The sequence below is a fragment of the Myxine glutinosa genome, chromosome 1 (assembly GCF_964187855.1).
Source record: "Myxine glutinosa chromosome 1, kmMyxGlut1.1, whole genome shotgun sequence".
NCBI classification, from domain to species: domain Eukaryota; kingdom Metazoa; phylum Chordata; class Myxini; order Myxiniformes; family Myxinidae; genus Myxine; species Myxine glutinosa.
Window position 1 is genome coordinate 160,184,184 of NC_136261.1, and position 27,508 is coordinate 160,211,691.

Below are 27,508 nucleotides of genomic sequence, written 5' to 3' on the forward strand. Positions count from 1 at the left end.
GACATTTATCACTACTTCAAATACCTAAAATTAGAATCAGGTGCACCAGCTCAGGTGCAAATGATTAGAACATCGTTAGAGAGGATCTTGGAGAAACCTTTCTTATTTAAACGTCAGACATTTCGTTTGGTTTGCTCTTTGTTGTTGAAGTGTGCAGCGTCACCATGCCTAGATCAAAAGAGCTCTCTGAGGCCTTCAGAAAGAAGGTTATAGATGCCTACGAGTCTGGGAAGGGATTTAAAAAGATCTCCAAACAATTTGAAATCAATCATTCGACTGTCTGGAAGATCATCTACAAGTGGAGAAGATTCCAAACAACTGCCAACTTGTTCAGGACAGGCCGCCCCAGCAAGTTCAGCCTGAGAGGAGACCGCAAGATGCTGAAAGAAGTCTCTAAGAACCCCCAGAATGTCATCACGGGACCTACAGGTAGCTCTTGCCACTGTTGATGTCAAAGTGCACGAGTCTACCATTAGAAAGAGGCTGCACAAATCTGATCTACATGGGAGGTGTGCCCGGAGGAAACCTTTGCTGTCCAGAAAGAACATCAGGGCAAGACTAAAGTTTGCCAATGAACACCTAGGTAAAGACCAGCACTTCTGGAACAATGTGCTCTCGACAGATGAGTCAAAGGTAGAGCTATTTGGCCACAGTACCAGAAGACATGTTTGGTGAAAACCAAAGACAGCATTTGACCACAAGAACCTGATACCAACTGCAAAGCAGGGGGGAGGGGAGGGAGAGGGGGGAGGGGAGGGGAGGGGGAGGGGGAGGGGGAACGGCTAGCTTGGCAAGCGATAGCAGGCTTTTTACTTTTATTTTTACCTCAATGAGGGCTATATATTATATAGTCTGTGCTTGGAGCCTTCAAGTTCAACATAAAGTTTTTTTATGAAAAATAATGCAGATGTATAACAATCCACCAATGCAAGTTCAGAAATGAATGCAGATCCTTTACTTTGCGATACAAACGCAATTCCCGCCATTTCCACTCACGATCGAGGCCTCCACAGTGACCGCGCCTCTTCTTCCTCCTACAACCTCGTCTCACTTCTTTCACTCAAAATGCACGAAATTCTGCCGCATGAAATTATGTAGAGGCCTCGTCGGGGGGATATTTAAGGTAGATAAGGAAGGCGTTGTAACAGAAGAATCAAAATAAAAGTGGAAGAACATAAGGAAATGGGAGCTATTCTGGATCCACAGCCAAACCCGACAAACCATTGCAATACACCCCGAACGTCTATCGCCGCCACAAACTACACCATGGAATTGCAGCTGGCGCGGTTTTTTTAAACCATTGATATTAAAATAAAACGTAGCCTAAAACCACCGGGATTTTATGCTGATTCCGAATCTGTGTCTAAAACTTTTCTCCGATGTGTAGTTCTTGAGTTATAAGCGGACATCCAGACAGACACACACACACACACACACACACACACACACACACACACACACACACACACACACACACACACACACACACAGACACTCCTCCTTTATATATAGAGATATATATTGTCGCGATCCCGCCTGGTAAATCAATATTTTGTATTCAATCTGAAAGACATAACCACTCACTGCTGAAAGCAGTATCAGATGGAAAATGCTACCTCCAGGAAGAATTTTTTTGGCAATGCCTGCCCATTCCTTGGGGAAGCAATGCAATTTTAATCCTTTATCCTTGCTACAGCACAAACATAATCAAAAGGACTGAATGTCACAATCAACAAACAAAAAGCCATTGAGTGAAAAATAAGTTGATGTTGGTTTGAAAAGTTGGACAATATCACATGACAAGTCGAGGGTCATAACCAAATTATACATTAAACAATTACTGGCCAAGTGAACCATATCTATATGTTTGCTGGATTTCGTTCACAACATTGATAAATTAAATGCAAAATAATAAATTAAATTAACACCGAGTTAACTAAAAAGATATATTTTAGACCTCACCTTTTAAGTGTGTCTGTTTGTGGGCTGCCCTTAATACAAATATTGGTCTTCTACTGCCATGAGGACATTACATTTCGATGTTGGGGCATGGAAAGATAGCCCGATTTCGCCAGCTCATCGTGGCTTTCTGCCAAGATGACCACCCTCCTCCCTTGAACCTCTGCCTTTGGAAACAGTGGGACATACGTCACATTGTGTGAAGGGCAAAGAAGAGAGAGGAAAGGAGTTTTTGACAAAGATGTTATGCACACATACCACTAATGCTTTGCCGATTCTGTCGTTTGAGATACGTATTTTTAATATCTAAGAATTATACAACGATGACTGTTTATACCTCACTACTGTATATTTCTACTGTATATTTATTACTGTATATTTACTGTACTGTTACTGTTACTACTGTATTTACTGTTATTACTGTACTGTTACTACTGTATATTTTTACTACTGATGACTGTATATTTCTCACTCTCATCTTCCCTCACAGTGTCTTTCAGCCTCCTTCCTTTTTATCTCATCTGGTGTCTTTTTAATGGCAAAGACAAATCTCTTCTTTCCCTGCACTTCCTCCAATACACCTGGGTCGGACCCAGATTTTGGCTTATTTTCAATCCAAGGCCTGAATCTTTAATGCTATGCTACACACGGAATGTGTCCTCATTGTTCCGGTTGAGCTTGCCTTAAGATAAACACAGATCCAGGCAACATAAAATGAACAGTTTTTTTTTAAACAAAGGATTAAGCAGGCAATACAACATAAGACAAGAGAGCAAAACAAAGACCAGATTTAAAAAATTTTAAAGCAATGTTGAGTTAAAGGGTGAGCCGGAGGTAAGCAATGAGGATGGAGTTACATATTTTTTTAATTAAAATTGGACAATCTAGCAGACCAAGTTGAAACGTAAGCCAGTAATGACTGGGGACAAGAGGGTGTGTAACAAACAATTACCTTCAGTAATGTTTCCAAATGATCTCAAAGATAATAAAGTGACATCAGAGCTATCTGAATGCCCTGAATGGGTTTCTCTCATCTCCTCTTCCTGTTCAGGCTGGAGTTCCACAAGGCAGTGTTCTAGGCCCTGTCCTTTTTCTGGTCTTCATCAATGATCTCTCTGACTCTCTTGAAAATCCTCTGTATCTCTTTGCTGATGACTCTACTCTCTGTCGCTCCATTCTTCATCCCTCAGATCGGCAGTCTGCTGCCTCCTCACTCTCTGCAGACCTGGACAAAATCACAGACTGGGCAAACAAGTGGAACATGTCTTTCAATCCTGACAAATCTCACACTCTTACGATGTCTCTCCGAAAAGACCGACTGGACAACCCTCCCATCCACTTTCTGAATAATCCTCTCCAAGAAGTTCTGTCACTCAAGCTTTTGGGTCTCACTATCTGCCATGATCTTTCCTGGGAAAACCACATTTCAAATCTGGCCTCCAAAGCCAGTCGCCGACTGGGCATCCTCCGTCGTGCGAAGTCCTTCCTTGGCACACCTGAGCTCCTCACCACATACAAGGCTTTCATCCGCAGCTCAATGGAATACTGCTCTCCCCTCTGGGCTGGTGTTCCTGCTTCACACCTAGCTCGTCTTCACGCTGTTGAAACCAAAGCATTCAGAATCATTGGAATCTCCCGCGATGAAGCTAACTCCAAGGGCCTCTCACTCACTCACCGCAGGCAGGTTGGTGGTCTTTCCATCTTCTACCGACTCCTCTCTGGCCTTGCCCCCCCAGCTCTCTCTGGGCTCTGTCCCGCAAATATTCCTACAGGTCGCACAAGATCTGCCTGCAACCCTCTTATGGTCAAACTGCCAAAATCAAGACTCTCTGCTCACCTTCACTCCTTCATTCCTCTTTTCTCCCGCCTCTGGAACAAACTCCCTCACTCTCTTCAATCCCACTCCACCCTCCAGGTCTTTAAAACAGCTGTTCACCACCATCTCTTATCTTCCCCCATCCAAAACCTTGATCTTTTCTACCCCTGCTAATTTCACCCCAATTCCACTTTTTTGAAATACCAACTTCTGTCCTGGAAGTCATTGGTGTCCTTGTGTTTTATACTTCTCCCTCCACCCCCCCCCCCCCCTTCCCATGCCTCCTCCCCCCAAGCCCTCTCCCTTCCACACATCTCCCTGCTCTCAAATGTTGTGTTTGTGTGCTTCACCTTCTCTCCCCATCTTGTTTTCCGCTCCCTCTTTTTATATATTTTGTTTGTCTGGTTGATTTGTTTGTGAAGTAAATGTTAGCTCTTTCACGAGCCTCGATTCAGTATACAACAACAACAAAAAAAAAAAAAAAAAAAAAAAAATATTTAAAAACCACCTTTAGAGGCCATTTTTCCCCACAAAGCGGGGGTTGGCCTTTTTCGGGAACCGTGGTTGTTGTTTTTCGGTCCCCTATTTGAAGCAATGTTTTACGGCCGGATGCCCTTCCTGACGCCAACCCTTTTTGCCGCCTTTAACGACAAACAGGGAATTACCAGTGAACTGGTACTCAATTAGCCGACCTCGGAAGGATGACAGGCTGAGTCAACCCCCCTGGCGTTAATTCAGCGATCGACCGGGATTCGAACCCAGGATCCTTGGATCCTAAGCCGGCACCCGAGCCGCTAGCCCAACACCAGGGATCAGATTTAAAAGAAACCAGGGACCAGAAATATGAATGCATCATAATATTTCCAATGTTTAAACAAGAAAGATGTCATGCATACGATACTTGTGAAATCCAAACAAACAAAAGTTGCCATGGAAACAACAATTTGGTAATTTGGGAAATTTGATCTATCAAGTGTTTTACATAATGGAATGTTGGGCACAACAAATTTGGTTGATACATTTTTCGAATTGCCACCTATTAGATGTTTTATATGTTTTGGATGGCATTGACCTTGACCTTTGACTAATTTTAACCAGATTTTGTACACATACACTACACATGCATACAAATAAGCTGTTTAAGTGTAAATCTGATACTTTGAAAAATTCCTGAGGTTTGGCAAGAGTAAAATCACAAAAAAATGTGGAAAATGGCAATTAGAAATTTGACCTCCAGATGAGCTTTCACCTTTGACCTCAAAATTAATAGGCTTCTCAATTGTGACGACCTCTATAACTCAGTGAAGTTTCATGACGATTGTTTTAGAATTGTGACCTGTAGGCAAGTGACAAATAAACAAACAGACAGACAGAATAACAAACCCAACTGACTAAGATACTTGAAAAATCTTAGATTTTGCAAGTAACAAGAAGACGTCATGCAGAGCAAGATACTTGCAAAATCCACACCCTCCCCAAAATAAAGAATTGCCATGGATACATCAAATTGTCCATTTCATTAAGATCAAAATTGATGATCTTAATCCAAGGTCAAGTCAATCAAATTATTAATTTTTTTTTCAGATGAAAATTGATATTAGAAGTTTGACCTTGAGTTGACTTTGACCTTTTGACCTGAAAATAGTAAGTTTCCCAATTCAGTGATGCACTATGTAATTGCTGTTTAATTTTCAAGTTAATAGGATGAAAAGTGATGATTTTTCAGATCAATATTGAATTGATGATTTTAGACGTTTGACCTTGAGTTGATTTTGACCTTTTGACCTCAAAATAGTAAGTTTCCCAATTCAGTGATGCACTATGTAATTGCTGTTTAATTTTCAAGTTAATAGGATGAAAAGTGATGATTTTTCATATCAACATTGATGATTTTAGAAGTTTGACCTTGAGTTGACTTTGACCTTTTGACCTGAAAATAGTAAGTTTCCCAATTCAGTGATGCACTATGTAATTGCTGTTTAATTTTCAAGTTAATAGGATGAAAAGTGATGATTTTTCATATCAACATTGATGATTTTAGAAGTTTGACCTTGAGTTGACATTTTAGAAGTTTGACAGTTTGAACTTGAGAGGCTCTATCTTGTCAGGTGTTCTCACTGAAGGTTTTTGACCACTGTGTCCTTTAATTTGGTATTTTACACTTCCAGTATCTCTAAACCTTTCGACAACACAGTTGATGTTTTTTTTCATGGAATTATTGCATTTGGATGGACCTTACAAAACTTCCTTTTTGTGTGTAAATATCATTTTGTCACAAAAACGTCTCTAAAATGAGTGTCTTCTGGGGCATAGAAAAATTATTCAACATGGTTGAAATTTCTATGGGGAAAAAAACTTTAAACCTTGTTCTTTATAGGCAAACTAAAAATACAAAAGTGTCACATTAATAAATAGTGGGGTGGCTTAGCCCAAATATTCAAAAGAATTGTGCATTTTGTGATACAAGCACCAAATTTGGCACACTAGTAGACTATCATATTATGAAAAGATCTGGATATTGGGCCATCTCAGATTCAGAGATTTGATTTTTGCAAGATTTGCAGATTTTGCAGATTTGCAAGCTGAGATTGCAACGCCAGGGACGGCCGACTCCTTCCTGCGAGCTGCCCACGTCACCCGCACAAGAAGAGCTCATCAAATCACTGCAGCGGCACTGCACATCCTGCAACACCGTGCGTATGAACGCCACTGTATGACATATGCTGATGATGCAGAAGACCTGCCTGAGTTCGAAGACTGGTGTCACCAGAGAGAAGAAGACATTCCCAACTTTCAGTACTGGGCAACTGTGCTGGAACTAGAGATGTTGGTACTGGTCTACGTGCGTTCTCTGCGGCAGGCTTCATTCACGATGTACCTTGATGCCCTGACGGAACTGGTCCCATGGTTCCATGCCTTAGACCACACACACTATGCCAGGTGGGTCCCTGTTCACCTGAGGGACACGGTTGCACTCCCAATGAAGCACCCAGATGTAGCCAGAGAATTCAGGGCTGGCAACTTCACTGTACAGAAGACGAAGAAGGTGTTCTCTTCGATCCCAATCGAATCGAAATCTTGCAAAAATCAAATCTCTGAATCTGAGATGGCCCAATATCCAGATCTTTTCATAATATGATAGTCTACTAGTGTGCCAAATTTGGTGCTTGTATCACAAAATGCACAACAGGTTTGCTATGCTGCTACACTAAAAACCAGAACAACACTCTACGACATAACGACGTCAACCGATATGCCTCCATCCACATTATTATATCATTATAATACTTGTACCAAGTTTGATTTAAATCCCTTTAGCCATTCTCAAGTTATCACATTTTTACCTGACATGACCTCTGACCTCTTGACTCCAAAATGTAATCAATTAATGTTTACCTCATTAAATATACCTGTACCACGTTTTCATTTAAATCCCTTCAGCTGTTCACAAGTTATCACATTTTCACTTGACATGACCTCTGACCTTTGGCCTTTGACCTCAAACCGCCAAAATCTAATCAGTTAATCTTTACATCATTATACATATCTGTACCAAGTTTGAATTAGATCCCTTTAGCCATTCTCAAGTTAAAGACCTATTACAGACTTTGACTTTTGACCTCTTGACCCCAAATTGCGTTGTGACTAAAGTTTGTTCACGGCATTAAAAATATTGGGGTCTAAGGGGGTTTACCAGGGTCAAAGTGGATCCAGGTTTGACCTCTTCCCCCCCCAACTCCCCCCCCCCAAATAGATATTTGCTTTTTCCTCTGAAACTACACACACTATTTCGATGAAACTTTACCACAACCTTCATCACCTGTGATGCACCAATGTTTGTTCAAGGCATTATAAAAATCGGGGTCTGAGGAGGTATATGGGGCTGGGGGAGGGTGTGGGTTGCCCCCCAAAATATGTATTTTTTTGTTTGTTTGTTTAAAGTCTTATGATTATTTTAATATGATTCCACATGCTGCCCTGTCTTCTAACAACCATTGAAATTGGTTTAAAATACCCTTAGTCAGTGCAGTATACTGTTTATTCTACCAGGTGAGCGCCAGGGGTATTGCCCCTATTTTTTTTAAGTTAAACCACTGACCACATACAGGTGAAACCTATTATATTTACTTTTTAAGCTTTCAAACAAATAATTAGCTCCTGCAGTGATTTAGGGTTAATTAGGCAAAGTGTTTGAATACTTATAGAACTGAGAATCATCTGATTTTCTCTGTTAATCAAACTTATTCACATTTTATCTGCATTTTTTGCTTTATCACTTTGGAGTAGTTTGTGAAGACTCTTTATATTAAGTTTGATTTGAAAGCATCATGAAATAAGCTCAGGTAGCATCAAAATGTGAAAACTTTGGAGGGGTTGAATACTTTTGCCAGCCACTGTATCTCGATCATTTGATACAGTCTGGCATTCCACCTTGCTCACCAAACTGTTTGCCTATGGCATCGAAGGCCACCTCTACACATAGCTTTCTGACTTACTCTACTCTTGTAGCCAACGTGTTGGCTCTTAACGAGATCCCCTCATCTCCCCTCCCTGTCAAGACTGGAGTGCCACAATGTATTATCTTGGGCCCAGCTAGTCCTATTCCTAATTTTCATCATTGTTCTTTCTGACTCTGGAAAATACTGCTTATCTCTTTCCTGACGACTCCACCCACTGCCGTAACATCCCTCACCCTTCAGATAGGCAGGGATCAGCTTCTTCCCTCAAACACTTTGAATATGTCTTTCAATCCTGACAAATATCACACTCTTTCCAGAAAGACAGTCTGGCGAACCCTCCCATATACTTCCATAGCAATCCTCTTGAAGTTCAGTCACTCAAACTTTTGGTCTTCTCTATCAATCATGATCTTTCTTGGACAAGACACATATCTAATTTAGCCTCCAAAGCCAGTCACCGACTGGGCATCCTCTGTTGTGCAATCTCTTTCCTGAGCACATCCGAACTTTTATATACCTACAAGGCCTTAATCCACAGCTTGATGCATTACTGCTCTCCCTTATGGGCTGGTGCCGCTGCCTCAAAGGTTGCCAATTTGAAATCTGGAAACAAATTCCTTCAAAATCGTATGAATCTCCCACTACGAAGCCAATTTCACATCGCAGACAGTTCAGTGCTCTCTGTCTTCTACCACCTCCTTTCCATTCTTGCACCCTCTACAGTCTACCCTTTCCATGGTCTATCCCGCCATCCCTCTTCCCACATCCTTCTTTCGGTACGCAGATTGGGCTCGGCTGCAGGGTGTATGCAGTCTGCCAGTAACCCCTAGCTGGTGAAACTCCCAAAATTCATACTAACTGCTCACCACCACTCATTTGTTCCTCTTTGCTCCCACCTATGGCACCAACTTCCTCAGTGTCTTCAATCTCATTCTTCCCTCCAGGGCTCAAGACAACTGTTCCCCACCATCCCCCATCAATAACCATGATCTTTTCTACCCCCATTGATCACCCTCCCTAATCCCACCTCTTTCTGGGTTTCCAGTTTTTCCTTCCACTTTTGTGATTGTGAGCTGTATCCATATTGTTTACCCCCTAGCTGTGTCCTCCCCTTGCTCTCATTCTTCCCCACATCCCTTATTCCTCCCTCTATGTTGTCCCAAAACCCTGCTGTTGGTGCCCCCACCCCCACAATCTTTTTACTCTTATTTTCATTCTGTTACGTCTTGATGAACACCGTGTATAAAACAAAAATTGCCATATTGCGTTCCCAAGATAGATTTTGCATACTGCTGTAAATAACAATTTTTTTGATGTTTTATTAAAGACCATGTTGTAGCGGTTACCGCTGGATGCACACAGTCGCCTTGCACCGGCCAGAACACGGCCAGACGCGCCTCTCCCGGGCACGCCCGAACCTCCCGGGCACGCCCGGTCTCGCCTTTCCAGGGCTCGCCCAGAGCGTCCGGGCATGCCCGCTATCGCCTTTTCAGGGCTCGCCCAGAGCGGCCGGGCATGCCCGCTCTCGCTTTTCCAGGGCTCGCCCAGAGCGTCCGGGCATGCCCGCTATTGCCTTTCCAGGGCTCGCCCAGAGCGTCCGGGCATGCCCGCTCTCGCTTTTCCAGGGCTCGCCCAGAGCGTCCGGGCATGCCCGCTATCGCCTTTTCAGGGCTCGCCCAGAGCGTCCGGGCATGCCCGCTCTCGCTTTTCCAGTGCTCGCCCAGAGCACCCGGGCACGCCCAGCCTCGACTTGCCAGGCCGCAGCCAAACACGCCCGGGCAGGTCCAGACTCGCCTTTCCAAGGCTCGCCCTTGACACCCGGGCATGCCCGGTATAGCTTTTGCCGGGCAAACTTCCCGACATAAATGTGTATATATATTGCTGCCCGATAAACGGGCTTGTCAGAATACCTGAGCTGTTTTGTTTCAATAAAGCAACTCGGACGAATTCCGTCTTTGGTCGCGTCAATTCTTTCGACTCGCGTTGGAGCGCAGCTCCTTCAATGTGACATTATAACCCAATCTGGATTGGGTAACCCAACATGCATTAAATTATATATGCTTCATGCAGCAGGGAAAAGGAAGGAATGGTGTAATCATTTGAGAAAAGGATGGAAATGAAGAAAAGGGAAGATAGGAATTGTGAAGAGAAGATTAAAGAGAAAGGAGGTTGGGGATCTCGGGTAATGATGCAATGGAATGGAAGGTAGATTGGATGGAGCATATGAGGAAGGTGGCGTTTTAGAAGGGGAGTGCCAAGCGTTTCCATTTTTGCATTAGGAATCTGGAAATTCTTCCTTTCTTGGCACATCTTTTGCGAAAATGATGCAACCAACATACCCATTTTATATGGCATCCTATGAGATATCCATTTTATAGATAGATTCTCAGGTACTGATGAACATAAAGCTATGAATCTACATCTCACACAGTTAAATTTGGTTAGGGTTAGGGTTAGTAAATATATATTTCAATAAAGCATAACATCTGTAGCAACATCAATTCAACTAAAACTTTTCAACTTCTTAGGTTCTGCAATTATGAACTTCGACAGCATTTTTCAGGATTCAAGCTTTGCATCCGCTGCTTGGGATGAAGGATAGGTTCCCACAGGATGCGATCCGGAAAATGGTAACTGCCATGTTACCGGTGTGAGAGAGCACAAGGGAAAACTGACGATAGAAATTCCGTAAACAATGAGGCAAGAGCGCAGGCCTCATCTCCTTGACCAAATCTGCACTTTCTATAAAAATGGAGATTTTGGGAGATGATACCTGACTTCATCAAGATGCCCATGATAGCACAATCGTGTTTTTAATCCCTTACAAACCCAGTGTTGGTTTGTAAACAGTGAAATTTATGGATATTTCAAGAAATGAAGGGTCTTTCAATTTATTTATATATTTTTTGAATTCCCTATTTTATTTTGTACATTTTACAGGGTCTAAGGCTCACAAATAAATGCAGGCAGCACGGGGCTTGACTTTAGACAAACAGCTGATGACCTTCGGGAAAGTGATGTGCCTTTGCAATGCAAACAATGGTAAATATGATTTCATAATATTTTGTGGAAAATAAATATAATTTTGAAATGAGAAAATTGGAAGAAAGAAAAAACTTCCATGCAATGGTACTTTTTTGTATACTTGGTCAAGGATCATATAATTGCTAACACACAGAACATATAATAAAAAGAGAGGGAGATAAGAGGGGGAGAGAGAGGGAAACACAATAGTAGCGAACAGGGACAGTGGTAGATCTGTGGAAGAGAGGGCTAGGGCAGGCGGGGTATACTGGATAAACAATATGGATACTACAAGGGATTTCAAGAAAGAAAACAGGGAATTTGAAGGATGTGGGTTCAGGGTGTATTAACAGGGGTAGAAAAGATCAAGGTTTTGGATGGGGGAAGATACGAGATGGTGGTGAACAGCTGTTTTAAAGACCTGGAGGGAGGAGAGGGATTGAAGAGAGTGAGGGAGTTTGTTCCAGAGGTGAAAGAAAGAGAATGAAAGAGTGAAGGTGAGCAGAGAGTCTTGATTTTAGCAACTTCACCAGAAGAGGGTTGCTGACAGATCTCGTGGGGCCTGCAGGAATATTTGGGAGACAGAGCACAGACAGAGCAGGGGGAGCTAGACCAGAGAGGAGTCGATAAAAGACAGAAAGACCACCAACCTTCCTGCGGTGAGAGAGTGAAAGGCCTCAGAAACAGCTTCATCGCGGAAGCTACCAATGATTCGAAAAGCCTTGGTTTCTACAACGTGAAGCCGAGCTTGGTGTGAGGCAGAGGCACCAGCCCTACTCCATCAAGCTGCGGATGAAAGCTTTGTATGTGGTGAGAAGCTCAATACTGCCAAGGAAGGACTTCGCCTGACAGAGAATGCCAAGTCGGTGACTGACTTTGAAGGCCAACTTGGAAATGTGGCTTTCCCGGGAAAAATCATGGCACATAGTGAGCCCCAAATGATTGAGTGACAGAACTTCTTCGAGAGGATTGTTGAGAAAGTACATGGGAAGTTTTTCCAGATCTTTTCTTTTCGGAGAGACATAGTGAGTGTGTGAGATTTGTCAGAATTGAAAGACATGTTCCACTTGTTTGACCAGTTTGTGATTTCATCCAGGTCTACAGAGAGTGAAGAGGCTGCTGCCTGCCGATCTGAGGGATGAAAGATGGAGTGGCAGAGAGTGGAGTCATCAGCAAAAAGATGGAGAGGATTTTCAAGAGAGTAGGAGAGATCATTGATGAAGACCAGAAAAAGCACAGGGCCCAGAAAACTGCCTTGATGAGCTCTGGGGTACTGCAATCTTTTGATGCCCCTTTTTTCTCTGACGTCAATGAAGCAATTAAGGAGAAATCAATGCCAACCATAGGGTTTGTCCATGCTCTATCCCCTAATGCTGTGTATCAAGTAAGGAAGCAGCAACTTCTCCAACTAAGAGTGGATGTTCTAACCATAAGGCCACTAATCTGGCCAGTTTTATCCAGCTGATTAATCTCCACATTATGGAAGAGTCCAAATGTATTTGCCATGATTCTGTGTTTGTTGAATCAATATGACAAATAATACCTATTGCTATGATTTTAATCTATATAGACTACATGGATTTATGGAAAAAGGCCATGGATAAGCTTCTAAGTGCATTTTTGGGTAAAAGTTGGGAACCTCACTTTTTAACATAATTGGGGTATGCTGAATTCGATTAACCCGGTTCCCAAGCCGAATTTTGAGGGGTTGTTTTGAGTTTTGAATGAACTGCTCAAGAACTTGGGCATTGGTGAACTCACAGAGGAGACAATCAAATCTGCAGAAGCGTTGGTCTGCAGAATATATAATGTGCACAGAACAACCTCTGTTGATTCAGCACGACATATGTTGTTCTCCAAGACTGGTAAACCAGAAGCAATGTCACCGACAAGTGATGTTCTTCATTTCCATTTGATGCGAGTGCACTATCAAGCCCAAGGTATGGAGAAATGCTCATTGTGCCATACCTGATCTTCCTGCACCTGTGGAAATGGGATGGAAACGTGGTGATTCAGGACTAGAGCCTATTCTGATGTCATTGAGTCCAATCCCAGAAAGTTGCCTCGAGATGATTTGTTGTGCAACCCAGAAGCAATGCAAGACTCGACGCTGCAAATGTCGCTATTCAGAGTTGAGGTGCCCATCAATGTGTACCTGTCAGCATCAGAGTGATGATCAGACCCCGTGTATGAATTTGATGTAGTTTGGAAAAACAACATGTGTGGCATTCCTGAATGTTTGTACTTCATGGCCATGTATACTTAATTTTAGAATAAATGGTTGTATGAAACATTGTCTTATTAAAACCATTTCCCATTTTATAGTGTCCAATTTCAATATCAGTTTGAATGTCTCTTTCAATATGTCGCCAACCATAATATAGACGAGGGATTTATGAAAAAAAGGCCATGTATAAGCTTCAAGGTGCATTTTGGGGTAAAAGTTGTAAAGTTAAAGTAAAAGAGCTGCATGTATATACATAATATATAAATGCTTGTTAAAAGAAATTGTCCAAAAATGGAAATTTGGCGGCCATTTTGTTTATGCTAATTAGAAGATCAAAAACTCAAAATTCGGCTTGGGAACCGGGTTAATCGAATTCAGCATACCCTAATTATGTTAAAAAGTGAGGTTCCCAACTTTTACCCAAAAATGCACCCAGCATTCACATTTCTCAGAAATCCGTCTCGTCCAACAGAAGAAGAACTATATTTTCACTTTTGCTGCAGATTACATCACATGATCAGTCACCTACCATAATTTCTAAGAAAATGAGCTTCTTCCTGAAAAAACAAGTTTAATGGAAGTTTTTAATGGACTAACCAGTCATCATGTGTAAAAATAAATATAGGCAGGTCGATATACCACCTGACCCACAACAAATTGCAACAAAAGGTTTCTCAGTGGTTTTCATCCCTACTGGGTATACTGATCAACAGAAAAAAAGTCTACCAAAATGTGACCTCCGGAAATGGGTTAAAACTGGGTCATTTCAAAGATGGCCGCCGCCGGGATTCAAAATCACTAAAACAGCTATAACTTCTTCAATAATTCTGATAGAAACATAATTGTTGGTTCTAGTCCATGGTTTTAAGGGGTGAGCAATCCACTGGTGTCATTTAATTTCAGATCTGGGCAGTATTTAACCTGAAATCCAAGATGGCGGCAAAAATTCAAGACCGAAAAATCAATAAATTGTCCATTATATAATATATCCCCTATCTCGAAAGGCAATGATGTATGAATGATATGGTTGGGTCACTTTTGTGCATCTCTCATATAATAAACTAGACCGAGAGAATGCTGGGTCCGAGAGAATGCTGGGTATAATGATAGATAAATATCTTTGAAACCCAATCCTGAGCAGGCCTGGATACAAATCTGCGACCTGGTGATCGGATGCTCAGTCCAATACCACTGAGGTACCGTCTCATCTACTTTTTTTTTCAGTTGTATTTCATTTCTGAATTTTGTTATTTGTAAATCCTAATTTTATAATCTTTGCTGTATAGATTGTATTTTTCATGTGTATCATGACAGATTGACAGTTGCAAGATGCTCAATATTAAACCTGCAAAACTTCATCTTTATGTCAAAAAATGCCCGTCAGTACCAAAATGACTGAACACCAGGTGTCACTGATATATTTATTCGTGGACATTACATAATGACAGTTTAGGTTACGTTTTCATCCAAGAATGTTATGTCCATTACACTGCCTCAGTTCAGTCCTCATCACTGTCCTCTAGTTCCTCAGAGACTTGATTTAGCGGATTGTCACAACACGTCACTTGGCACGATCCACATGCAGACGTACATGGAAGCCCATTCTTTCTGCAGCTGCAACGGGGCATACCACAAGCTGTAGTGCAGTTGCAGTGTATCATCTTCAGAAGAGTGTCTGGTGCAGCATTCATGGCAGTCATGATGGGTACGAAACGATTGTTTTCAAGTCCCCAGCCCCAGTCCAGAGGATCGAGGTCACTCTCCATCCCCATCCAAACCATGACCTGGTAGTACACTCGGAGACAATGAAACTTGGTGGCAGATTCCGTTGGGGGAAGACGTTCAGGTGTAACGAAAGACTTAGCAGCAGCGACCTTCTTGGTGAATATGTTGTAACGCATGGCTGCCAGAGAACATGTGCTCTCCCCACCAAATATAACGGTCATCGCTTGGCTGCCAAGGTTCTCTATTTCAGCGAGGCTCACGCCTCTTGAAGTGAATGTATCTGCACACAACTCGAGGACTTGATCATCTTTCACGAGTTTCTGAAAGACTGATTTCTTCCCAACGCCATACACACGAGACGTTGAATCACATCCTGTGAAGGAGTGCAGGAATAATAGTTGGGTGCACAACTTATTCCCAAGAAGATGCTTCATCCGATTGATGTCGTATACTTTCAGATTGCTTCTTGACTGGTTGTCTGATCTGAAATATAGTGGTTTCCCATCTGCCATACAGTAATGGAGCAGAAGCATCAACAAATCCGTGTCCTCTCTGATTAGTGTGGTGGAATGCAGAATTGTGCTGTTTACTGCTGTCTTTGCAATGTCCACATCAGCGTCCCCTTCTGCCTGAATAACTGTGCAGCCCACTTCCTTCAGCTGATCACCTATTAAGGTGATCAGTTGTTGCTTGTTACTGCCGATGGATAGGAATTCATCTCTCTTTCCGTCAAATTCGGTTTCTCTGGTGAAGTCCACAGTCGGATAGCTGTTGGTTTGTCCCCATCTCTGCTGAGTGTTATCCTTTATCGAAGGACCTGCACCATAGCCATCAAAGACAACAGTTGCTGCCCCATAGTGCTTTGTTGTGAAGTCCGCATATGCTCTGGCTATTTTGCCATACGTATCTCCCTTCTTCCACTTGAGGTTGTGCAGCAAGGATCCTCCATCAAGCACATACCTTTCAGTCTGAAGGTGTGCTGAAGGTGTGGTGTCAGGTGCTCCTTCACATGCCAGTGCCTTGGTACAGTGGTCACTGACGGCTTGAGCCAGTTGAGGTTTGTTGGCCTTTATCAAGATCTTGTTGTCCTCAAAGAGGGATGGTGGGTATGGACTGAGCTCAAAACTCATCACTTCCTCAAGTGACAAATCACCTGTCCGGGATACCACCAGGAATCGTTGGAACAGCAAGCTGGGATCGATGGTTCTGTCAGGAGCAACCTGGACAGCAGTTGAATTTCCCAGGGTCTTGGCTTTCTCTTTCCTCTTGATGGAGAAGGAAAACACAGGTTGTCCAATCATTCTCTCGATGATTTTGTTCCCAACAGATTCATATTCATGCACGTTGATGTCTTCTTTCGCCACGATACCATTGATGACATTTCTTCATGCAGGATCCGAGGAGAAGGGTGAAAATGCGTTCAGCTTTGTGCTTATCTTCGAGAGGTCGGATGTGTCTCTTTCAATTCTGGCACCAGTTGCTTCTTTATGCTGTTCGCTTGTTGCGTATGTGAGGTCATTGAAGTCCTGCATGGCGATGTTGACCTCAGATGTTATGGGGGCTGACATTGTCCACAATATCTTCGTAAATCTCAGGAGCACTCATTCTTCAAACCTGAGTAAGATATAAAACAAAACATTCAGGAAAAGAGCATTCGAAGAAGGGGATACTTAATTAGATCAGAGCCAGTGACACAACCACTCAATCGATGATGAACATATGACATCCTGGAATGAAAACAAAGTTTATATCAATAACCCCCAAAGAAACGAGGTCATCGTGGATGGATTACATGTCGTTTTCCATCTCTGCTCCTGTTATTGATGGATGAAAAAAAATTGGCTTGAGTTATGGAAAATGGTAATCTGAATTAGTAGAGATCAAAGAAATGTCAACATATCAATCGGCTGCCATCTTGGATTTATGGATTCAGCAAGCTCAATGGAAATTCCGTTTTTGCACAAGTGACTTCCTTGACCCATAAAATCCTGGGGTAGAATAAAAACAGATTTACTGTTCTACAATGAGCTCTGGGGAACAGACCAGTAGCAGTTTAGTAGTCCATAAGAGTCTGCCTTGGCAATCTTGACCATCTGCAATGTGACCGACTTTAAACTTTCGAGGGCAGATTTTAACTTTCGAGGGGCAGATTTTAATAAAATATTCCCCTGACATGGAGTACATCACATATAATTACCGGTAGGAGAAGACTGAAAACCCCTTTGTTAGAATTTGTTAAAGGTTGGGTGATTGCCTAACAGGGATTTGATTATATACGGACAATTTATTGATTTTACGCCCTTCCTTTTTTGCCGCCATCTTGGATTGCAGGTTAACATGGTTAAATACTGCCCAGATCTGAAATTAAATGACACCAGTGGATTGCTCACCCCTTAAAACCATGGGCTAGAACCAACAATTATGTTTCTATCAGAATTATTGAAGAAGTTATAGCTGTTTTAGTGATTTCGAAGCCCGGCGGTGGCCATCTTTGAAATGACCCAGTTTTAACCCATTTCCGGAGGTCAGAGTTTGGTAGACTTTTTTTCTGTTGATCAGTATACCCAGTAGGGATGAAAACCACTGAGAAACCTTTTGTTGCAATTTGTTGTTGGTCAGGTGGTTGTTTGTCATAAATTGACCTGCCTAATAAGAAATAAAACATTTTAAAATAAATATATACGAGTATTTTTAAACCTTGAATAAGAGAAGCGTGAATGTAGAAGCAGGTCACGTGATATGAATCACGAATATGCTGGGTCCGCGAATGTTGGGACCACGAATGTTGAGGTCCGACTGTATCAAACCAGCAAATGTTTCTGCTGAACCCAAGATTGTGTTTACTTTCAGATTGGGAGCACTTTTGTACAGATCAAAAGTCAAAATCATAATTGTATTGAGATATTTATGAAACTTCTCACCCACCTTGGGACACCCGCTGGGACCACAAAACGTTCCACAGAAGGTTTGGTGGGGCTATCCCCAAAACTGAGGGAGTAGTTTGGCGATGGACAGACAGATGGACAGACACTCCTGTTTTATAATATTGTTACGGATTCGTCACTTCCGTTGATGTGGTTTTCCTCCACTTGAAACATTTCTGGTTCTATGTATTATTATTGTGGTTTGAAGGAAAGGGCGGTTATTGTTGTTAAAAGGGAAAAGGGTTAATGTTTTAAATGAAACAGGAAATCGGATCGGGAACCGGAAGAGGGAGAAGAGGAGGAAGGAAAGGAGGCGTAGCGAGTGAAGTCGGACAAGAAGCGAGTCGCTTGAAGCTCCGTAGCGAGCGTTGTCGAACGAAAGTCGCGAGTGAACTTTGAGTTCCTTGAAAGGAATTCCTGCGATAGGTGTTATCGCTGGGATTGAGAAACCTGCATGGTGAGGTTTGGCGTTGGGATTCTGACGAATCATCGCCGGGTTGTTTCGACTCAAGTACGAGCCATCGGCCATTTTGACCCTCGCGCTTTGTTCATCGCAAAAGGTCTTCGCTACCCGTCAGCTTTTTTCACCATCCTGTCGTCTGTAGGGGATGTGTGACTGTGTGTGCACAACGCTGAGTTTGAAGAGTAATCTGCGGTTCGCCGACTGAACCGTGAACGTTCACATCTGGAGGGCGCCTTTGGATTTCCCATTCCTCCGTGAGTTTGCCGTACACGGTGTTGGACCACGTGACTTTTTACGCCGCTTCGGCCGCCTACGCCTGTGAGCTGTTGTGGCAGTGTGACCGGGACCGTCATCTGAACGGGGTTCGGGTTTCGATTAGATCGCGCTCTGACACTCGCTGGAGGGAATCACCTTTGAGTTATAGAGACATTGGGGAGTGTTCTTTTTCACTCACTTGGAGCACAGTGAGTTATCTTACCCTAGCTGATGGTACCATCATAAGATGTGTTGATTGTATGGTTGATTGCTATCATTGTTGTATTGTTATTCCTGTGTGATTTTTAATACATTATTTGTTTGTTGATAATCCTTGGTGTGGTTTCAATATTGATTTTTGACACAGAATAACACATTATTCTGCCGTGGCTCCTCTCAGGGCTCGGAGGTACATCGTGACCAGGGGTCGGGGAGGAGCACGTAACAATATATACTAATGGGGTACCCGTGGGAAACCCATGGGTATAAATGTGTATGACATTTGGACATCTTAAGTTAGATGCTGCACCAAGAGTTTTACAAGATGGTTACTGGCAACTTGTCAGATCCAGAAATGATGTAATCTACACAATTTCTTTACTGCACATAATATCTGAATGGATGGATGGATGGATGGTGTGAGTCGTCGCTTTTGACGAATCTCTTATACATGTGAATGCAACATATAACAAGAAAGAGCAATCAGAGATTGCAGACCCGCGCCAGTATGTGTTTTCAGTGGTTTTTAAGGCTTTTGTGTAAACACAAATATGGTGGCCGAACCACATGACCGATGACGTCATCACTTTTTTTTTTCCACCAATTTATGCCTACATGGCACTCAATCAATTTCATCTTGATCGGATGAAGTTTTGTACTTGTCGAATTATGATGTCATAATGGCAGCACCTATGACATCATCATTAACATATTTTATTGCCAATGGAGAGTTATTTACAATGAGCCATGTCTCAATTTTTCCTATTCAGCGCTTTCGGAGATATAGAGGTGCAGAGTTTTTCGGTTCTTCCAAGATGGCAGCCGATCTATGATGTCATAATTATCATTAAAAAATTATACAGGTGGAGGTGCACCTATGGTGAAAATTTCCTGTAAATCGGCCCAACGGTTGCAGAGAAAATCATATTTATTCCGTGCGGACAAACAAACAAACACACAGACAAACAAACAAACGGATTCAAATGCAATACCCTCTCCTCTGGCGAGGGTAACAAGCAGCATTTAAAATCACATGTTCCCCATGCAATATATAACAAATGTCATTTAAAATGCCGTGTTCATGACGTGTTCTTGCTTTTGGACACCTCTTCCTATCTCCAATCTGATTGGTGCCTGGCATAGCAATAGCTCCTGAGGATTTCCTCAACTTTAAGGAAATCCTTTGCTGAGTATTTCCTAAGAGTTGTTTACAACAGCCCTTAAGGAAATCCTCAGATAAAGAATTAGTGTACCCTTAAGGTTAAGGTAGTTTATGCAACTGGCGGGGCAATGTGTTCATGTGGCAGACGACACTTGTTGCTTACAGATCATGCAGAGGTCGTGCAGCAAGGGCTGTGACAGATACCATCCTAGTTTATCGGTGATGTGTCCACATAATTTTTGTGCATGACGTGTGTTATGTCACATATCGGGTCAATGTGCTCCTTTCATTAAATTGATTATTCCCGACTGCAAACCTCCTAACTGGTGACCAGCAGGGCAGAGACAATGCGTTCGTGTGGCAGACATAACTGATGTTGTGGGCCCACATTTGGAGAGGTTCTGAGTTAAAGGGTCAAAATCTCAGTGAATAATGGAACCAAGCTAAGGATAAGGGTGGTCATATAAAAGTTAGTTATAAGTCAGTTAATCTATCTATAATTCCAGTAATCTCTGTACGTCTGTACGTCTGTACGTTTGTTTGTCTGTGACCGCTGTTTCTCGACAACCACGGGTCCGATATACTTTTAACTTGCCAGGTATATTGCTGGGGACCCGAGGATGTGCCTTTTCAAGGTTTCATATTAATCGGACAATTACCGAGCTATGTCCAAAAAACGATTCAACCAATCAGAGAGCAGCGAACGATCGCGTGTGCCGAACGTGGAGGACACACTCTGCCTCGGATGGCACATTTGACAGCGTATTCATTTATTTCACGTTTGCAAACTATGTTGGCGTTAAACTATGTTTTAAAACTAATAAAACCGAATTTGCGATTCATTCGCTTTCCTGCGCGTTTGTGCACGCGATGGCGATTTCTTTACCAAACTCCGGAAGCCGTTCGCTTTGGACCAAACCATTGCATGTAAATAGAGGGGGGGGATTGTCACCGTACTCGCAAGCCGTTCGCTTTGGACCAAACCATTTCATGTAAATAGAGGGGGGGGATCGTTTTGGCGTTGCGAATGGACCAAAACATTTCATGCACCAAACCATTTCATGTAAAGCGTTCGCCGTTCGCTTTGGCGTTGCGAATGGACCAAAACATTTCATGGACCAAACCATTTCATGTAAAGCGTTCGCCGTTCGCTTTGGCGTTGCGAATGGACCAAAACATTTCATGGACCAAACCATTTCATGTAAATAGAGGGGGGGATATAATTTTAGATATAGATATAGTACGGGCATGCCCTAGTTGGTTTCAATGTAACATATTGGACAGAGGTGCAGATGTAAGTGTGATGTGAGAGTACATGGTTGTATACATCTTTGTGTCAGTGTTGTGTCATGGTTCGTAAAAGCTGCAGGAATCTTTCAGTTTCATTCTCATTCTCATTCTCCCACCCTGCTGTCCTCCACCCCACATCTTCTTTCTTCCTCAAACCTTTCCCTATCCATCTTCACTTTCCCCTCCCAACACACCCATACACACCTACCATCTTCACCAGTTGGTTTCCTTGCCCGACTTCATAAAAAAACATGAGGCGGGCATTCAAAGTGGGAGGGCGATAAGTTTACTCTGCTTGCATTCCAGCACAGTTACTTATTCACAAAGGAGGAAGGTATAAATGTATACTCCTACTGCCATAACTGCACTGGTCCATTGGTCAAGCCAAGAAACATCGCTACTGCTAAGATTATGCAACTTTCGAGATTTCTTGCATGGTAACATAATACAAAGCAAGTCAAAGTATCTTTTTCGGATTAAACACCCTTCAAAGTGTCCATAAAGGTGGACCATAGAACCGCTCTCTGAGAGTAGCTGTGACAACCAAGGGCAAATAAAGTTAGAATAAAGTAGGAAGCGACAAATACTTTAAGTAAAGAAATGTCTTGCAAATACCTCAACCATTAAATAGTTTTGACTGTAAATAACTCATTGGTTAATTGTACACAATGTACACAGTTGTGACACAGAGGAAAAGTTTGCAGATGTTTTATTGTTTGCTTGTTTGTTTGTTTTTTTACAACAGTTTAGTACAATTATTTATACAATAAAACAAAATATTTGGGGGGCAGAGGAGAAAGGGAGTTGTTGTTCTCATCTGAGAACGTAGTTCATGATAAAGTGACTCTAGGTTCAAATCCGTAAACCGCGTTGATTAGTTATTTGTTGAATAATTTCCTTACAAGTTCATGTACAAGTGCAATGTTGGCTCTTATTGCCCTTGTCCTACATAAGGTATACAGTATAGGCAACTTCTACACGATCCTCAGATGTACTGTCAAAATTAAAAAGGAATGTATTGCTGAGAGTGACGTTCTCAAATTAAAAAACTAGAACACTCAGTAGAGTGCATATCTCCGCCAGTCCGCCATGCTGAACAGTTTAGATTTTGTATCCCATCAATACACCAGATCCCAATCCGGACCTGAAGCAAGCAAAATCGAATCGGCTTGATCTTGTCGACTACCCAACTCATCCACCAAGTTTTGTGATATCTCATCTACAGCTTCTTAAAATATCGTGCTATAGAGTTTTGGCTATACTGCTTGAAATATATAGTTTTGGCTATACTTCTTGAAATATATAGTTTTGTCTATTCTTCTTCAAATATATAGTTTTGGCTATACTTCTTGAAATATATAGTTTTGTCTATTCTTCTTGAAATAAATAGTTTTGACTATACTTCTTGAAATATATAGTTTTGGCTATACTTCTTGAAATATATAGTTTTGTCTATTCTTCTTCAAATATATAGTTTTGGCTATACTACTTGAAATATATAGTTTTGTCTATTCTTCTTGAAATACATAGTTTTGGCTATACTTCTTGAAATATATAGTTTTGGCTATACTTCTTGAAATATATAGTTTTGGCTATACTTCTTGAAATATATAGTTTTGGCTATACTTCTTGAAATATATAGTTTTGGCAATACTTCTTGAAATATATAGTTTTGGCTATACTTCTTGAAATATATAGTTTTAGCTATACTTCTTGAAATATATAGTTTTGTCTATTCTTCTTCAAATATATAGTTTTGGCTATACTTCTTGAAATATATAGTTTTGTCTATTCTTCTTGAAATACATAGTTTTGGCTATACTTCTTGAAATATATAGTTTTAGCTATACTTCTTGAAATATATAGTTTTGTCTATTCTTCTTCAAATATATAGTTTTGGCTATACTTCTTGAAATATATAGTTTTGGCTATACTTCTTGAAATATATAGTTTTGTCTATACTTCTTCAAATATATAGTTTTGGCTATACTTCTTCAAATATATAGTTTTGGCTATACTTCTTGAAATATATAGTTTTGTCTATTCTTCTTGAAATACATAGTTTTGGCTATACTTCTTGAAATATATAGTTTTAGCTATACTTCTTGAAATATATAGTTTTGTCTATTCTTCTTCAAATATATAGTTTTGGCTATACTTCTTGAAATATATAGTTTTGTCTATTCTTCTTGAAATACATAGTTTTGGCTATACTTCTTGAAATATATAGTTTTGGCTATACTTCTTGAAATATATAGTTTTGGCTATACTTCTTGAAATATATAGTTTTGGCAATACTTCTTGAAATATATAGTTTTGGCTATACTTCTTGAAATATATAGTTTTGGCTATACTTCTTGAAATATATAGTTTTGTCTATACTTCTTCAAATATATAGTTTTGGCTATACTTCTTGAAATATATAGTTTTGTCTATTCTTCTTGAAATATATAGTTTTGGCTATACTTCTTGAAATATATAGTTTTGTCTATTCTTCTTGAAATACATAGTTTTGGCTATACTTCTTGAAATATATAGTTTTGGCTATACTTCTTGAAATATATAGTTTTGGCTATACTTCTTGAAATATATAGTTTTGGCAATACTTCTTGAAATATATAGTTTTGGCTATACTTCTTGAAATATATAGTTTTGGCTATACTTCTTGAAATATATAGTTTTGTCTATACTTCTTCAAATATATAGTTTTGGCTATACTTCTTGAAATATATAGTTTTGTCTATTCTTCTTGAAATATATAGTTTTGTCTATACTTCTTCAAATATATAGTTTTGGCTATGCTTCTTGAAATATATAGTTTTGGCTATACTTCTTGAAATATATAGTTTTGTCTATACTTCTTGAAATATATAGTTTTGGCTATACTTCTTGAAATATATAGTTTTGTCTATACTTCTTCAAATATATAGTTTTGGCTATGCTTCTTCAAATATATAGTTTTGGCTATTCTTCTTGAAATAAATAGTTTTGGCCCCATTTTTCAATTGTGAAGAATCACTTAAAAATTAAGTCCATCACTTAAAAAATTATCGGATTTGGGTTTTCGCCAAAATCGAAGAAATTCTTCCTTGTAACATACCCGACCTGTCCACTAAGTTTTGGCCAAATCCGTCCACTACCTTTTGAGATATCCTGTTCACAGACAGACAGAGGTGAAAACATGTCAACCTTCGATGCCAGAGGTAATAATTAAAGGATGTAAATGTACCAAAATACTTGTAATATGTCGCTCAACTTTTCATGCAAAAAGCTAATTTTTGTTCCTCGTTTGTATTTTTAAATCATTACATAAAGTATACTAAAATCTGTACAATGAATATTTTATAGATCCTATTTTGTCTATTGTCTTTCAAATAGAAATACACAAAGCACATTCTGAGCCTTCTCACAAAGCCAAAATCTCAGCCACATGTTAAGAGAAATAATTCAATGTGTGTGTGTTTTCCCCATGTGTGATGTATAGCATATGGAACCAGGCTTCCAGTTGCAAGAAGAAACGAGTCCAGTTGCATGTTGTTCAAGCCTGTGTTGGCACCGCAATTACAAGCTCAACGATGTCGACCATAGGGATCCACTATGTGAGGTCTGGCAGATAATTCCACCTCTGACCTATCAAAAAGTAGCACGAGATGTGGTCCAGGTTGTGATTAGAGCACAAGAAAGGCCAGAAAGATTTTAATGTGACAAGTCAAGATTAGTTGTGCATCGTTAATAAAATTGTGTCCCTTGACCATTGGTGTGCACTTGCACTGTGAGAATGCACAACCTCACATCGGATGACGCACATAAACAATTCGACAGGCCAAAAGACAAATTACCGAATGCGCACCACTGTACTTGGTTAAACAAACTGTACAGCTGCAATGGTAGACAATTGCTGTCCAGTATCACTAACTTCAGACCCATGAGGACATTTTTCATGATGAGCTTGCAAGTTTGAAAATAAATTGTGAAATAAGAGTTAGCGATGAGATGAGATCTACCATACTCCTTGCAGAGCGTTGGTGCTGTCGAGGCAGTTTCTTGGCACGGAATATACTTGGTGGTTTACCATTGCCATGCCAGCAGTTAATGAGGGTAGGAATTTGTGATTAGTTCAGGGTGGCAGTTGATAGCTCACCTACTCTTTGAGAAAGACACCATGGGATATTTGACGTCCATCAACTAATGCTGACAGACAGGATACCCAGTTTAACATCCGTCCGAGGGACGGCGAACACATTGATGAATCGCCCAGCCTGTGAAACGCCAGGATGGCAGTTTATAGCTGGGGTGGGATTCAAACCCAGGATAGACAGCTCAGAGGTGGAGGAAACAAGAGAAAAAGACTGTTGAGTAAGACTAGAGTATAAATTAGGTCAGTAATATAAAAAGAGGAAGCAATGGCAAGCAAAAATTGCAGTTAGCAGTATACACCTGGACAAGGGCTCTGCAACATTTAAACATTCAAAAAACGCCAACGAAGCCTAAATATTCAACTTTAACTGTGCATCAGACTGGGGAATTTAAAAAGACTTCTTCTGTCGATGTGATATGCAGCCTTGGATTTTGTACCGGTCAAAGGCAGGTTCCTTAAAATTACCATTCAAACTTGATCATTTGCCATGTGTTATTGGTTTGTCCTGGTTTTAAGGGTTAATAATGTTAAATGATTTCTGACAGCTGGCTGGAATCTGGAGATAAAAAAAATTCTTTTGTAAATTTCCGCTTAATCCACTCGTATAGTTTACAAGCAATTTCTGATTGAAAGACAAAGTTTGAAAAAAAAAAGTTAAACTTGATCCTTTGCCATGCGTTATTGGGTGTCCCGGATTTAAGGGTTAATAATGTCAAATGATTTCTGACAGCTGGCTGGAATCTGGAGATAAAAAATTATTTTGTAAATTTTCTGCTTAATCTACTCGTATAGTTTACAAGCAATTTCTGATTGAAAGATAAAGTTAAAAAAAAAGTTGTATTCAATTTGAGGCTCAAAGAAGAGTAAGGTGACGGACGTAGTGACAGTGAGGCCACAGTAGAACACAACAAGTAATACAAGGGGCAGTGAAGAAAATGATAACGACCAGACCAAGAAATCTGAGGATCTGAAACTTCATTTTAAATATAAGATATGAATATAAACATCAGATGTCTTTAATGTGCCTCAATGTCTTGTACGAGACATTAACGATGAATTAAAATAACTAGTGGGGTCACCCGTGGGAATCCCCCGGGCATGGAGGTGTATCGTTGCGATCGGTTCAGCCGTTTTTACGGTACCCGGGACAATAACGTTAGGCGGGAGTCCAAACCTGAAAATGCTGGAGGCCAAAGCTGAAATTGGAAAAACAATATAGCCTATTTTACTCCAGGTGGTCCCAGGATTATATTAAAAAATAATAACCACCTTTAGAGGCCATTTTTCCCCGCAAAGCGGGGGTTGGCCTTTTTCGGGAACCGTGGTTGTTGTTGTTTTTTGGTCCCCTTTTTGAAGCAATGTTTTACGGCCAGATGCCCTTCCTGCCGCCAACCCTTTTTGCCGCCTTTTACGACAAGCAGGGAATTACCAGTGAACTGGTACTCAATTTGCCGACCTCGGAAGGAATGACAGACTGAGTCAACCCCCCTGGCGTTAATTCAGCGATTAGACCGGGATTCGAACCCAGGACCCTAGGCTATCCTAAGCCGGCACCCTAGCCGCTAGACCAACACCAGGATTACCCACCCAAAATATCGTTGCGATCGGTTCAGCCGTTTTTGTACATGGGAACGGACGGACGGACGGACAGGCAGACGGACGGACATTTGGTGAATTATAGTAAGATGAGCATTTTTATTATGGAAGTTTAGGTGTTGCAGGTGATGTGGAAATGGAAATCAGCCATTTCATCAGGTGTGCTGATCTCTCATAATATGTCAACAAAAGACATCCACATATTACGTAGGCAAGAGAGGAAAATCGAGAAAAAGAAGGATGAAGGGAG

At 41.0% G+C, this 27,508-nt stretch overlaps 1 protein-coding gene across 1 annotated transcript in view; it reads right to left on the reverse strand.

The window, feature by feature from the left end:
* LOC137430341 (uncharacterized) overlaps positions 1-27,508 on the reverse strand; it is a 130,235-nt gene that overhangs the window by 99,068 nt on the left and 3,659 nt on the right. The gene's annotated exons all lie outside the window — the stretch shown is intronic.